The sequence below is a fragment of the Pituophis catenifer genome, unplaced genomic scaffold (assembly GCF_029215685.1).
Source record: "Pituophis catenifer annectens isolate HBS135680 unplaced genomic scaffold, rPitCat1.0.hap2 SCAF_1, whole genome shotgun sequence".
NCBI classification, from domain to species: domain Eukaryota; kingdom Metazoa; phylum Chordata; class Lepidosauria; order Squamata; family Colubridae; genus Pituophis; species Pituophis catenifer.
The window spans coordinates 27,429,885-27,446,186 of NW_027256881.1; the positions used below are offsets into that span (position 1 = coordinate 27,429,885).

Below are 16,302 nucleotides of genomic sequence, written 5' to 3' on the forward strand. Positions count from 1 at the left end.
ATGAAACATTTGTTTTTCAATCATTAAAGCAGCCATATGTGCGTGCACAACCATTACACACATACATCAAAGCAGAGAAAGCAGGAAGCCGCTTCTGATGCAGCTGCCTGACCTTTATAAGAGATGCGACTCCTTTAATGATCTGAAAGATTATGTTGGCTTCACACCCCGTCCTTTGTTTTGATGCCGCCCCTTGCAGACTTCCCTGCTCGCACACAGAGTGAAATACTTTTGCACAGTCCTCTTGTTGATAATTTTCTTTCATTACTGTTGGTATATTCATTTGTCCTTCAATATAGTACTAATTCCGAGGGAACATGATCGAAAGGAAGAAGCTACTCTGTAAAGCACTATGAAGTGGTATATAAGTCTAAATCCAATTGCTATTCTACATGGGGAATCTTGTATGTGGGCTTTCAGTCATATCTGGCCCAGTATGCATTTGCTAACCTTTGACCTGGTCTGATGCAGATTTTACTTTGTTGTGCTAATCTTCTAGAGCAGGGATTCGCAATCCTCGGTCTGTGCACTGGCCACGCAAATAAAGAATGCAGGCACCATAATGAAACCACGCCCTCTCCGGTCCATGGAAAAACCTCTCTCCACAGAACTGATCCCTGGAACTCAAAAGATTGGGGGCCACCATTCTAGATGGTTTTGCTTGTCCTTAGTAGGACTTTGAAATGTATATAAATGATATATGATATATATCATAATGATATATGATATATATGATTTTTTGAAATGTATATAAATACAAGGCTTCATTGAATTATCATGGCCGTAAAGGAGCTTTTTGTCTTTACCTTTGAAATAAATGTTACTGTGTAAAAATCAGGATGAATGTATTGAATCACTGGTGATATTATCACTGAATAAAGCTGAAATTGTAATAATAATATAAGTTACAGTATGGCGGGGAGCAGTAACAAATGAAGGAACCTTTAACAAATGGTTAATTGCTTTAACTGTTTTTAATTTTATTTATATAGATTTGCTTATGTTGCTTACGTTGTTTCCATGTGTTGCTTTATTACTTATGTTTTACCTTGTGAACCACCCAGTCATATATGTAAAATGGATGGCTATATACATTGAATGAAAGAAAATAAAACAAATATGGAAGATACAGAGGATAAAGGAGCCATGGTGGCAGAGTGGTTAGAATGTAGTATTGCAGGCTAATTCAGCTCACTGCCAGGAGTTCGATCCTCACCGGCTCAAGGTTGACTCAGCTTTCCATCCTTCTGAGGTTAGCAAAATAAGGACCCAGATTGTTGGGGGCAATATGCTGACTCTGTAAACAGAGAATGCTCTAAAGCACTATGAAATGGTATATAAGTATAAGTGCTATTGCTATTGCTATTGCTATTGCTATTGCTATTGCTATTGCTATTGCTAAATCAGATGATAAATATTGCTGGATTAGAAGGGAAAGGAGAAGACTTTTTCCCAGTGGATTCCTTTTTAAATTGAGAGATTTGGCATCAGATTGGGCTTAATCAGTGATAGAAAAATCTAAGTGCTCATTCCCTAGGTAGACTAGGATATGTCAAGAGGGTTCAGATCAGTACCAGTCACTCTAATTATTTTTTACTGGGAAGTTCTCAAACAAACAAACAAACAAACAAACAAAAAAGAAAAAGAATCTGCCAGTGAGATTTTAAATTACACCATCTCACATCTTCTAATTTACAATAACCTGAAAGCAGAATCAACAGGACAGGCAGAATTCTGGAGTTACACAAAGAACAAAACCAGAGGGTGGGAAGGATGGATTGTGTGCTGTCTGGAAGGAAATAAATTAACAATCAAGAGGTATGTTGAGAGTCAGTATAGTGAGGTCAGTAAATATTGAGCTGCACAAGGGGGATTGAGGTTCAATCTCCATTTACCAAGACAGCTCACTAGGTATATCTGCACAATGACTCTTCCTCTTTCTTTCCTTATGAAAACCGATGTGAATTTGGAGGCAGAAGATGGAATTTAAATACAATGCATTAATGAATAAATTAAAGAGATGTTCAAACCAGGGGTGAAATCTAAAATTTTTCCCTACTGGTTCTGTGGGCGTGGCTTGGTGGGGGGATGTCCTGTGACTGAGTGGGCGTGGCCAACTCGATGTCACTCACAGTCACGCCCACTCAGTCCCAAGACCCCCTTCCACCAAGCCACGCCCACAGAACCCGGTAGGAAAACTTTTTAAATTTCTTTCTCCCGCGGCTCTGCCCACCCGCCCCATTCCCCGGACTCCTACTGCTCACCTTTCTCCCGCAGCTGGCTGTCAGGGAAAGCAAGCACCCGAAAGGTACTGGAGTCACTCACTCTTCTTCTTGAATGAGCCTCTTTGGTCAATGCGCTGGCTGCGCAAGCGCACACCCAACCTGCCGCTGAATTAAATAAATGGTGTGCGCTTGCGCAGCCGGCACGTGGACCAGAGCGGCTCATTCAAGAAGAAGAGTGAGCGACTCCAGTACCTTTCAGGTGCTTGCCTTCCCTGACAGCCAGCTGCGGGAGAAAGGTGAGCAGTAGGAGTCCGGGGAATGGGGCGGGTGGGTGGGCAGGCGGAGCCTCCAGCTGCCATTGCTACCGGTTCTCCGAATTACCGGCCATCATCACTACCTATTTGCCCGAGCTGGTCCGAACCGGGAGCATTTCACCCCTGGTTCAAACCCTTTCTCAAAAAATAGTCAGCTATAAAATCTAGTAACAAAAATGCGCAAAAACCTCTTTCACAGCCATCTGCCAGTTATTTTGCAACCTGGATGTGGTTACTCCAGAAACATCTTAAGGAGGAAGAGTCAAACATCACATCTTCAAACTTTTTAAAGAAAATGGCATGTGCACAAAACAAAACTGTACCAAAACATATTAGCAAACTCATCACTTATCTATCTGTCCATGGATCTAGGGCTAGTTCCTCCAAGTGTCTGTTCCCTTTAGAGCTGGTTTCGGTTTCTTACAGCATATTTTTTGAATCTTGGAGCAATTCCCAATCTGTATTTCATTTTCTTTGCAGGTGTTAGTTTCACAGGTTCCACCTCGGAAAAGGCAGCCCAGTGTGACAAAATCTCCTTTGCCTGCATGGAGAGACAACACAAATATTATCTGTGTCAGATAACTTCCCAGTAGTCATCAATGTTCTCAGAGTGTCCTTGGAATGATGCCTCCCCAAATTTAATTTAATTTAATCTAATCAGAATAGAACTGAAGGACTTCTAGTCATCAATGGTATCCTTGTGTTGGAAGAAATATCCATCTGGTTCAGTTCCAAGTGGGAAGAAAGACGCTGGAAATGTGGAGGCTGATTGGAAAAATGGTTTAACGGAGCAGAATCATCAAGCACATGGTCCTGGTGCAGTTGACCACATGGAGTTGAGAGAGGGTGGCTTTTATACCTTCTCTTGGGGTTTGAACTTGAGCTTCCTGTCAGACTCCCATGGGGCTATGCAGGGCTCATAGCTGAGGTTGTCTGAGATAAGTTTGGTTGAAGTTGCTGGGTAATGATGTAATGAAGAGGCTTGTGTTCTGAAAGGGTTTTGGTCAATTCTTATTGTGGCTTTCTCCTGGTTTGGATCTTGAATGAGGGCTAATCCCATCACCCTGGAGCTGAAGGTCTTTTGTCTTGTAGATAATCTGGCCCAGTCCTACTGGGACTATTAAGAAAGGTGGGGGTTGCTTTCCAAGAACATGTTTCTCCTTTAGGGAAATATAATATTCTGCCTTTTTAATATTTCTCAAAATATTTCATTCTTAGGAGAGGGATGGGTGCTAACTTTATACACTTGGGTCAGTTGTGATTCCAATTCCTAGTAGAGTAATTCCAGGGTTCTCAATTCATTAAAGTTAATTGCTAATTCTTAAAATTTTGGTCTAACTACATTTGGAAGTGGCTGGGTTGGAAATGTTACTTCATGATCCCAGGTTTTTGGGAAAAACTATGGTTGTGCTGCATTTCATATAAGAAGCTTCCTTGTCCTCCTTAAACCTTACTAACAGTCTAGATCAGGAGTCTCCAACCTTGGCAACTTTAAGACTTGTGGACTTCAACTCCCAGAATTCCTCAGCCAGCTGAGGAACTCTGGGATTTGAAGTCCACAAGTCTTAAAGTTGCCAAGGTTGGAGACCCCTGGTCTAGATAGTAGACTGAAATGTTAGAAGTTTCTTGAAAAGAATAGTGCACAATTGGGATATTGCTCACCTGAACCGGCCAGGAAAGACAAGATGACACTGGCAAAGAATATGCAAATCATCCTCATGGCTGTCAGTCTCTAGACCTGATTAGAATTTTGTAATCTAAAAGTTGAGAACAAAACATGCTTTTACAGCAGGAATTTGGATGACTCAAGCCAAAAGGTTACTGTTCATTTCTAAGCAATCTTCTTTCATTAGTGTTGATTACTACAAAATATTAGATAGGCCTTTGAAAAAAATTGACTTGGACCAGTAAAGCCTGTTCAGAAACACATATGTGCATTTCATGTGTTACTTACGAAAGAGCCTCTTAAGGCAAATATAATGCACAATACAAATTATGGAGTGATTTGGCAGTGAAAACAAAATAGATAAAGCGAGTTAAGAAACTGCTTCAATTAGGGAATAACATATACTTTAAAAAGAATATTTGTTTAGTGCAAACAGCTTGAGATATAACTATCTTTTGCAAATCATTTGTAAATACCATTGCTAATTGCCACATATTCATGTGTGGATGGATTTATCCTACTTAGTGCAATTCTGAACTAATAAAATCCCTATGTGGACCAATATATCTACTTTAAGCAACCGAATAATATATTTAAATGCCTTTATTAAAAAAAAAAACACTACTAAAAGTATAGAACTTCTATATTACAATTTCAATTGTACTATATTCTTCAGATAAACCAAGAAATAACATACTATTCATAGGTTAAAGTATAGTGACTAAAATAGAGAAGAGTAGAAATGCATGACTTTAAACTGTTTCATGTCACTTTAACTGAGATTTGAGGTCAAGCACCTTATTTCAGAATTTTACTGCAAGAGCAGGCAAGAGATGTTTGAGTTCTAAGCATCAAGGACATCAAAGGAAAATGGTCAGAATTAAAAGGCATACTTCGAAGAAAACAAGGAAAGCAAATCCTCTCCAAGGCTGTAGGAAGGATTCAACATGTCATCCAGGCCTATTGGTTCAGTTCTAAATTCTAATATGTCATAAAGAGATAAGTCAAGAAAAATTCCAGGCAGAAGGTATAAACCAGTGTTTTAAAAACTTGGCAATTTTAAGAAGTGTGGATTTCAACTCACACAGCCACCCACGCTAGTTGAGTAATTGTAGGATATAGAGTCCATACATATTAAAGTTGCCATATGCTGCTCTAAATTTAACCTTATTACTTAAAGTAAATGCTAGAAATCAGTTATAGATGGTGGGAATTAATTAATTACTTCCATACTACATTTTGGGGGATATTTTTTATTTTATTTTATTTTTATTTTATTTCGAATTTATATACCGCACCTTCTCCCGAGGGACTCAGGGTGGTGTACAGCCAGCTAAAAACATACAATACAAACATTAAAAACAAAAGGATATATATTAATTTGGCCCCAATTTAAAATGACAAATCAGTTAAAAATGTTTTTAAAAAATGTTATGTTAAGCCAGCCTGGCTTGCTGGAAAAAGAAGGTTTTAAGGGCACGGTGGAAGGCACCGAGGTCTTGAATTCTCCTTATCTCTGGGGGCAGCTGATTCCAGAGGGTAGGTGCCCCCACAGAGAAGGCCCTCCCCCTGGGGGTCACCAGCCTACATTGTTTGGCTGATGGCACCCCGAGGAGGCCCTCTCTGTGGGAGCGCATTTTCCAGCTCTGATTAAAGCAAGAGTACTTGCAGCTACTCCAACTTGCCTCCTTTCATATTTCTTGCTCTGCCACCCAGCTATATCTACCATCTGCTTTCTGCTCTGCCATCTGCTACAACTGAGCTTGCCAAAAGGGGATAAATTCATATAGCTACCTATGTCAATACATGGCTCTGGGCAGCTCACACCATTAAACAAATAAAATATAGAGTATTAAAGTGACCAATCATCCTTCTTTGGGGAGGACAGTCCTTCTTTTGTAAGTTCTGTCCTCTCTTGAAAAGTGTCCTCCTACATGTCCTCCTTCTCAATATTTGAAGACTGATCTGTAAATCTCCGTATTTGATCGATGCCGATCCGATCCGTTGAGTGTGATGTGACGTATTTGTATTTGACATGACGATTCATCAAGGCTTGGTACAGTGCGGCAACACACAATTATGAGATGCATGCGCTCCGCACAGGAGAATTGTTTTGAGAGAGTGTGTAGCATGCAAGTGGCTTTATTTACTTCTTACCGAAACATGACACGGCACACACTCATGCACGCATTAGACTCACTTCTTTTTTTTCCCTTCAATTTATTTGTGTCCTCCTTCTCATTGTAAAAAAGTTGGTCACCTTAAATATATACAAATAGAAATTCAAAATAAATAAAAAATAAAATGCAAGCAACTGAATAATTATAAGCCTAAAACATAGCCAGGTAATGGACTCTTGTCACACACTCAAATTTATAATCCAATTTTGTCCTGATTTTTTTTTTTTTTTTGAAATACCTGTTGTAAATATTGGGGCTTACTGATTATCCAGGCATGCTTTGGGTTGAAAAGCTGTGAAAACTTAAAAAACAACTTCTAGTGATGTGACTTCTCAGACCATTACACTGACGTTTGTTATGCACTTGACGTTGTAATAGAACAACACTGGGGGGTCTTCTAGTCCAATTTCTTGCTCAAGCAGAGTCTCTATACCAGGGGTTCAAACTGGCGGCCATGGCCACCCCAGCTCCATGAATGAGAAAAATGTCACGAAATGTTCCATGATGGCAACATGATGCTATGAATTTGACATCTGTGTCTTATATCATTACAAAGAAGTGATTGTCCAATCTTTTCTTAAAAACCTCCAGTGTTGGAGCAGCCACAATTGCTGAAGGCAAGCTGTTCCACTGATTAATTGTTTTATTGTTAGGAAATTTCTCCTTATTTCTAGGTTGGTTCTCTCCTTGATTAATTTAATCTCTTGCTTCTTGTTCTGCCTTCAGGTGTTTTCCCACCTGAAGAAGGTTCCCCTCGCACATATGTGCTAGTCATTCCCAACACTAGGGGGCGTTGCTCATCTCTGTTTCAAAGCCGAAGAGCCAGCACTGTCCAAAGATGACTCCATGGTCATGTGGCCGGCATGATTAAATGCCAAAGTGCACAGAACCCTGTTACCTTCCCACCAAAGGTGGTCCCTATTTTTCTACTTGCATTTTTTACGTGCTTTCGAACTGCTAGGTTGGCAGAAGCTGGGACAAGTAACGGGAGCTCACCTCGTTATGCAGCACTAGGGATTCCAACAGCTGAACTGCCGACCTTTTGATCGACAAGCTCAGCATCTTAGCCACTGAGCCACCACATCGCTTGGTTAGCCAGTTATTAATCTATCTGGTGGTGATGCTATCTAACTCACGTTTTTCTATCTCTATAATGTAGTAGGTTGTTTTCTACTTTATTAAATGTCATATTTAGTCCAAGTAAATTATGTCCACAACATTTTGTGGTTTCACTAATTTAGTCACTTTGTCAAAGACTGCATTAAAATGTGTCTGGCATGATCTGATTTTTTACAAACCCATTTGACTTCTGGTTATAAGTTTGCTTGCCTCCAGATGTTTGCAGATTCATTGCTTGATTATCTTTTCAAGGATCTTCCCAGGTATTGATGTCAGGCTGATAGGTTTGTAGTTTTCTAGCTCCTTCAGTACTTCAAGTTGAACTCATCTAGGGTGTATATTCTTACAATTTTCTTGCTTATTTTGACTTGCATTTTACAGTATTTTTGATAGGTTGGACTGTTTCTTCCTTTTGAGTAAAGACAGATATTAAAAAATGAATCAAGCAGTTCATTTTCTCCCTGCTGCATGTCACCTTCTTGCCATTTTCCCTCATTATGGACCAATTGTTTCCTTGACTTTTTTTTCTTCTTTTTCATGTTGAAAGCTGCTTTTTAAAAATTATTTCTAGCAATAGTTTATTTTGAGCCTAAGCTTTTCCTGACTTTATCCTTGCATGTTTGGGCTCATCATTTTTTAAATTCCATGTTTTATAACATCTGTTTCCGTGGTTATGAATTGCTGTCTGATTACATGTTTAGTTCTTTATATATCCTTGTAAGCCATTTTGAATATTGAATATAATAGCAAAGCAGGTATTCATGTGGATCAAATACATGGCAATGTAAACTTCATTATTTATGCATGAACTTGGCAAAGTCTAGAATTTTTGGAACAAAATGCCAGACGTTAGTGGTGGGATAGGCTTAATATTAACTCTCAACCCAACTCACCTTTCAGGGCTGCTGTTGTGGGGAAAACAGGAGGATGAAGGATAAGATATGTTTCCTCTTTGAGTTATTTATAAAAAATAATAAAGGCAGGATAAATTGATTATGGGCCTCACCGTTTATGGATTGTTATTTTAGTATAGTTAGGCCATGTGTAATTGACAGACTGGATTTTAACATAGATTTTTTAATTTGTTATTTATTATTTTATTATATAATTTTTATTGGATATTCACTGAGTGTTTTTAGTTGTTCTGGTCTCTGGTTTATGTCTGTAATAAACTGAATTGAATTGAATAAAGGAAGGATAATTAAAAAAACCTGGGTAAATTAATTTTAAATGGGAAAAATGGCACTCAGGAAGAATACATGCAAGTTTAAGAGCAAAAAATAGCTTTTATTAGGAAGGCAGTGTAGTTTTTAGCCAGGGGAAAGGGGACAGAAGAATCCTCCCTTATTTATTGGTCTTTCTTTCTTGCCAGGTCGCTCTCTTAATTACATTACTTCATCCCGGCAACAGATCATAGTGTGGTGATAACAGGTCCCAATCTGTTCTTCACCCTCACTGCAGTCATCATACCGGCAAATCCCACCTCTCCGAAGGCAGTGGCTCACAAATCGGACCATACGTTCACCATTTCCTGCAGAAAAGAGAAGATTTTATGAATTGCTTTTTTAATTTTCTTCCCAATGCAGCAATATTTGAAAGCAGTTAACACATCACAGCTTTCCTGTTTCTTTTATCCCCAACATTTGATATCCAGAAGTAGACTGTCTTTGTCTAATGGAAGTTCCATGTTGTTTTTCATGATTATTTCTCTCCCTCCCTCCCTGAATTTGCCTATTTCTATTTAGTAGAAAACTGTCAGAAAAAAAAAAGTCAGTCACTGGCTCTTGTCATGAATTCCATCAGCTAATTTTATGTATGGTGTGGAGTAACACTTCTTTGTAAAGCAGTTACCACTTTAAAGAGACAAGTCTGGGGCTTCCAGCATATAACAGTATTAATGACCTCATAAAGGAAACAATACTCACTTTATTGTATTGGAAGAAAAAAACCCACAAAACACTCCCTTCCATTTTTCCCCCAGTGAAGTGCCAAATGCACTTCTGGAAAGGTATACCAAGTAGATTGCTGAATAAGGAAAGAAATGTCATGGTCTCTAGAACAGCTAAATCCTTAAGTCTGTTTAGTCTCTGCTGTGCAGTTTTAATGGAAAACTACTGATCATTTTTATACATTTTCTGCTGGATTCTCCATCAATGCTACTAAATGAAGTCCATTTGAAATGTCTTTACCATGAATTTATACCTTATTTCATTATGTCCCATTGTCATCAGAAATTCCAAATATTTTTAAAGCACATTTTCCTTGTATCTTGACCATAAATTGCTCCTTTAGGGCAAGCAAAAGTGAGGTGTTTTGCTAGTCTCTGAGAGTTTCAAAGCTGGGAAATTGATCCTGGGTTTGGTTTCCTGCAATAATGACTTCCAAGACAGAGTTTGTGACTTTGTGATTGCATCTTACCTGAGCTCACTAAGAGCATTGCAAAGAAAAGGGCAATTGCAAGATGGCAAATCTTCATGGCTGGGTCAAACTCAGTCTTCAAATAACTGGGAGGATCAAATAAGGAAGACAATCATTATAGTCTCTTTATATGCCAACAAATGCTAGTAAAATAATATTTAATTGTAATTTGAAAAATCTGGGGGTTGGCAATAGAGCAGGATAAATTGCTTTAGATGATTCTGATTACAACTAGCATAATCTCCAGTCATCAAAGCTTGCTGGCAGCTGTATATATGAAGAAATCATCAGAGCGATGAAGGTTAAAATCTATAAATATTTATTTTTTTCCTATCTCTCTTCAAGACTCCATATTTCTTTTATTTTTTTCTACCCGTACAACAAATCTTTTTGAGTAATAATCAAAACTTTTTCTAAAATCTTTCTGAATTATATATTATATATTATATATTAGTTTGGAGGTAAGATGCAGCTTTAAATCTCATATAACATCTAGTTTAGCTTATTAGGATGTATTTTATGTCTTTTTTTTTTACAGTAAGCCACCCAAGAATTGCTTAAACAAGCAGCATATAAATGTTGATAATTAATGAATGACTCAATGGGTATTTTTATTACCATTCATTTCTTATATTTCTTGCCCACATGTATGTTTCACTGTCAGGGGTATTCATTCTTTGATTCATTGTTGGAAAAACCAATATTTCACCCACTTTAAGTATCCAATTTATCAAGCTATTTAAATCAGGCTGTGTCTTATATTGTCCTATTTTGGTAATACGGTAGGTAATCAGATTTAATTCACTATGAATTACATTATATGGAGAATAAACTGCTTATAGATGTTTTCATGACATTTTATACAATTAGGGAGATATTAATAACTTCTCTAAAAATAGAGAAACATGATATTTTATTAGAAAATAAAACACATATAATGATAGGAATGTATTCTTTAATTTGTTTTTACATATAAAAAGGGGAGATCCAGAAAGGTGCCTGAATAGTTTGGATTCTCTGGAAGAGAATCACTGATTCAATTTTCTGATATTTATTTCACCAGGCCAATATATATAGATGAATGTATTGACCAAATTTAATATAGTTTACATTAACTAATTAGGACTTATCACTTAACTTATCTTCTAAATCACCTTCACCAACATGACATTCTTTGAATTTGTCCACTGTTTCCATCATCCCTGACTAGCATGGTCAAAGAAGCTCGTGTGGATAGAGGCTAGAGTTAAATGCATCCACACAACAGCAGATTGGGAAATCCTATTCAATATCAGTAGATCTACTCCAATGACTTTGGCTTTCTGGAATCATTTTGGGTGAATTGAAACAGAGGTGGGCGAAAGTGTAAGTGTTAAAATTGCATAGAATAATTCAACATTTCTATCAGGTTGCGACCCAACAAGTCTTACCTCTTTCTCTCTTTAGTACTTCTCCCACTGTGATTCTAACCAACTCATGCTTGGAACTCCTAGTATGACATAAGATAATGAAGGCCTCTTTTGCTATAGGCTGAATGAAGTCTCAGTTCCAGAGTTACTGGAGCCAATCAGAGCACACATGTAAATAATTTCTTTTCAATTATTGGCTGAGAAGTAGTTTTGTCTTTTCTAATCCAGATTTGCTCTGGATCCTGGAATTGAATTAAAACCAATAACTGAACAATTGTGCAGTGTGTTAGGATGCTTAACATGGGCCTTGGGCCATGACTGTAAACCACTGAAGGTTAAATATCAACACTCACTATACAGTACTTTAAAAATTTCTATGGTAATTGGAGATAATCATAATCATAAGTTTATTTGTCAAGCATATATAAGATAATAGGTAAAAGTATAAACATAATTTGAATACATGAAAAGAGTAAGTAAAAAGGAATATTAGGACAGGGACGGAAGGCACGCTGGTGCACTTATGCACACCCTTTACAGACCTCTTAGGAATGGGGTGAAGTCAACAATAGGCAGTTTAAGGTTAATGTTTTGGGGGTTTGGGGAAGAAACTACAGAGTCAGGTAGTGCATTCCAGGCATTGACCACTCTGTTTCTGAAATCATATTTTCTGCAATCGAGTTTGGAACGGTTTACCTTGAGTTTGTATCTATTATTTGCTTGTGTATTGTTGTGGTTGAAGCTGAAGTAGTGACAGGAAGGACATTGTGGCAGATAATTTTATGTACTATGCTTAGGTCAGACTGAAGTCGAAGTAGTTCTAAATTGTCTAAACCCAAAATTTGGAGTCTGGTGGCATAAGGTATTTTATTGCGGTTAGAGGAATGGAGGACTCTTCTCGTTAAATATCTCTGGACTCTCTTGATTGTATTTATGTCTGATATGCAGTGCGGGTTCCAGACAGATGAGGTGTATTCAAGAATTGGTCTAGCAAATGTTTTGTATGCTCTAGTTAGTAGTACAACATTACCAGAGAAGAAGCTATGCAAGATTAGGTTAACAACTCTTAATGCCTTTTTGGCAATGTTGTTACAGTGGACTCTTGCACTTAGATCTTTAGAAATGAGTACTCCAAGGTCCTTGACAGAGTGAGGGTCATCTACAGTATAAGGTCATGTCCATCTAATTTGTATTTTATGTTTTGATTTCTTTTGCCAATGTGCAAGACAGAGCATTTGTTGGTTGAGATTTGAAGTTGCCACTTGTTAGATCAATCTGACACATAGTCAAGGTCTTTTTGAAGAGTAGTTGGTGTTAAATAGTTTAACATCTTCAGCAAAGAGAACCCAGTTGCTTTTAATATGATCACAAAAGTCATTTATGCAAAGTATGAAGAGTGTTGGACCTAAAATCAAAATCAAAATGGCCCAGTGGGACTAAAACAAGTGCTAAATGAAAGCAGTATGCTGGTCTTCATTAACTGACTGTGTACCGTCAAGCTAGTATCAACTCCAAGGGACCGCATTAGATATTTTCTTCCAGTAGATCTGTCAGTCTGGTTCTTTAGGTCTTCCAATAGCGTACCCATTCACCATTATAATTGAGTCCACACATCCTTTTCTTCTTTCTCTTTCTACCTTGCCCAGCATATAGACTTCTCCAGAGAGTTATTGCCAGCAATTGAAACCCAGATAAGAAGCGGTTAATACCAGATTAATACCAGACAAGCAACCAAACCATAAAAAATACCCCAAGACACTACTAAGGAGAAAATAATACCCTCACCAGCACCCGCAGGGCAACGGCTGTATATAAACAAACAGTCGACTCCACTCACTTTTAGTACTAAAGATGTACCTATTCGGGCATTAAAACATCTGCAAGAAAACAACCAAGCTTAGAGAGCACCAAGGACTTCCTAGTTCAGTCCTGAGCTACATATATTCTCTTGTATTGGTGCAATGATATATCTATTTTAAAAGCTAAAGATGCCCTAGAATGGATCAAGGTTCCTGGCGATGACATAGATACACCTGCATTGTTTCCTTGGTACCAGTACAGGAGCGATTCTCTTCACAGAAGCAAAGAGGCTTAGAATTGCTGTTGCTTTTAAATCTCTTATGACTTGCAATAGCCAAAAGCCTTTTCTGATATTTTCATATGCCGAGGAGCTGTAAAGCAGAGCAAAGGGAAATAAGTTGGTTGCTTCTCTTTGCTCTTAGAAGCAAGGGGGCAGTGTTGCATTGTGATGCAGTTTTGGGTGGACTTTACATGAACATTTCTTGAAGCAAAGCATGCTTTTGAAGATTTGCACACTTGTAAAATTATACATAGAAATCACAATTAAGGATTATCTCATTTATTTGTTAAACCATCTAATATACACAATACAGTTATGTGCTTTATGTATTTCTCTTTAATTAAGGCTGCATTTTTCATCACTATGGTTCCTTGGATATTTATGAATAATAGCAACTCATACATAACAACTCTCCCTCCATGCTTTATTTACACCATGAATAATTTTACCAGTATTCACTTTCTATTCTACTTCCTGATGTTTTTCTTCTAAACTAAACACTTCTTTTCCACATAATATGCTTACTGCAGTTCATTTAGGTCATCCTCTTCTATGTTTCCCACATCTACAAGATCCATTTATATTCAGTGCCCCGAATTATCAACAGTATTTCAAGAGTTGCTTAGCTCTGGTATTAAGGCAGTTTGGCCATCATTTTGCATTTAACTCCTTTCCTAAGGATACCTAATTCAGGTGGACGTCAACTGAATTTCTGAAGATTGTTTAAAAAAATAGCAATTGGGGTACATGAGCTGGTTCACCATGACCTCAACTGCCAACCATCATGCTTTCAACTGGGAGAATTGAAGATAGCAAGTCTTTACATGTTCAGATGAATTGCTGAATTTGCTTTTTCCATGCAGTAATTAAGTCCTTGCAGCACCTGAACTATCTAAAGCAGGGGTGTCAGATCTGGCCTGCAGGGCTGCCCTGGAAACAGCAAAGGACCGGCCCACGGTGCCTCTGCCAGTGAAAATGGAACTTGGAAAGGCCGCAGGGTGCTGCAGGAGGCTGTCGCAACTGAAAACTGAGCTTGTGAGGGCTGCAGGTGGACCGTCCCGAGCTCTTTTTTCACTGGCAGAGGGTTGCAGGAGGCTGTCGCAGCCAAAAACAGAGCTCGGGAGCCCATTTTCACTGGCAGAGCACTCGGGCCACCACAGGCACTCCCATCATGAGTGATGTTGAGCTGGCCATGCCCACCCTGGCCACACCCACCCTGGCTTCCCAAGGTCAAACACAACGCTGATGAAATCGAGCTTGACACCCCTGATCTAAAGCAAAGGCTTGTTGCTATATTGAGGTAAAGAGCAAATAAAGAATAATGTAGATAAAAGAAATAATGTGAATAAAATAGGAATCATACAGAGTCAGATATATGGGCTCTGGGGGACCCTCTCTATTCACATTATTATAAGGGGAAGATGTGCTTGGATACATGAACTCTGAGAGACTCTATCTATTCACATTATTATAAGAGAGGAAAGTGCTTGTTGGAAATTACATTAACAAACAGTTAAACCCTTTTAAATGGTAATATATCTTCTGAGACCTAGATGTCAAGGAAAGGACTGCTATATGGAAAAATATCTGAGTGACCTGACTGTGAATGACACAAAGACCTATATGTTACAAAGAGTTACTTAATCTAATGAATTTACCCAAGGACAGTAGTAACTCTCCCATTAGCGACTCTGAGCACTTAAGAAAAGTTGTGTGGCTAAGATAATTTTGTAAACTAAGATTAATGCTTTAAGTAATTAGATGAACTTATTAACAAGTATATGTAACCATAGAAGGAAAATCGGATGTATGATCTCATGATTAACCATATATGGAAAATGTATGATCTCACTGAATCCTTTGTCTTAGAAATGTATAAAAACCATTGTATCAGAGTTCTTTCTTTGTTCAAAGCTTCAGGTACAAATCTGGCTCTGAACCTTGCGCAATAAACTGTCTCTGACTGGCCTTGGAATGTTTTTTTAGTCCTTCCATTCCACAACATTTATGGCACCCTGGCAGATGGGACTAGAGAACAAAGAACTTTTGTTCTGCCAGACAGCCTACCCCAGCGGAACCGACGCCTCCCCAAGGAAAATCCACTGGCCGGCCATTAGGACTCCTTTGAAGTCCACGGAATCTTTCGGTGAGGAGGTGCCGTAAACCGCTGGCGAAACAGGCTAGTCAAGGATCCTTAAAGGCTAGCCAGACACAGAGACCTCAAAGAAAAGAAAGAAAGAAAGAAAAAAAAGGAAAAAGAAAACAGGTAAGTATAAATCAGAGAGTTAAAGTCTCTCTGTTTAGAGTACCCACCCGTTAAAGGGGTGGCAGAGGGGCCTGATCACCCCCTACCTGGAGACCCAGTGGCCTAATGGATAAGGCACTGGCCTCCTAAGCCAGGGATTGTGGGTTCGAGTCCCACCTGGAGACCAGGTGTCATCCTGAAGTCTCTGGAATTAAGTATTTAAAGTATTTAATTAAGTATTGTGTGGGATTGTGCGGGTGGTTAAACCTCTGCGGTTCTCATAGACGACTGTCGGAACGTCCAGCGTCGTGAGCCAGGGGTAGTGTTGTTAGAAGAGGTGGTAATAAATATTGATCAGTGGAAGCCTAAAAGAAAAACCCCCCTTAATTACTCAAGTATCAGGCAGAGTTTGCTAGGGTCTGTTCGATGAAAACTAAAGAAAGGGGAGAAATAAAACCTTATGCAATAAAAGTTTTTTTTTAAAAAAAATGTGTGATTTTATGTGTGGTAAGAGAAAAGAACTAATTGCAGTGTTATAAAGTTTCTGATAAATTGCCATTCTTAACTAAGAATAAACAAGACATTGTTTACTGTTCTTCCCACCCGGGGTTTAGCAGGCCGTAAAGAGGAAAGCCTGTCTAAATGG

At 38.5% G+C, this 16,302-nt stretch overlaps 1 non-coding gene across 1 annotated transcript; it reads left to right on the forward strand.

The window, feature by feature from the left end:
* The first annotated feature begins 15,768 nt into the window (after positions 1-15,768).
* TRNAR-CCU (transfer RNA arginine (anticodon CCU)) lies at positions 15,769-15,843 on the forward strand. The gene has a single exon. It is a non-coding gene; the product is annotated as a tRNA-Arg (tRNA).
* The last annotated feature ends 459 nt before the right edge of the window (positions 15,844-16,302 follow it).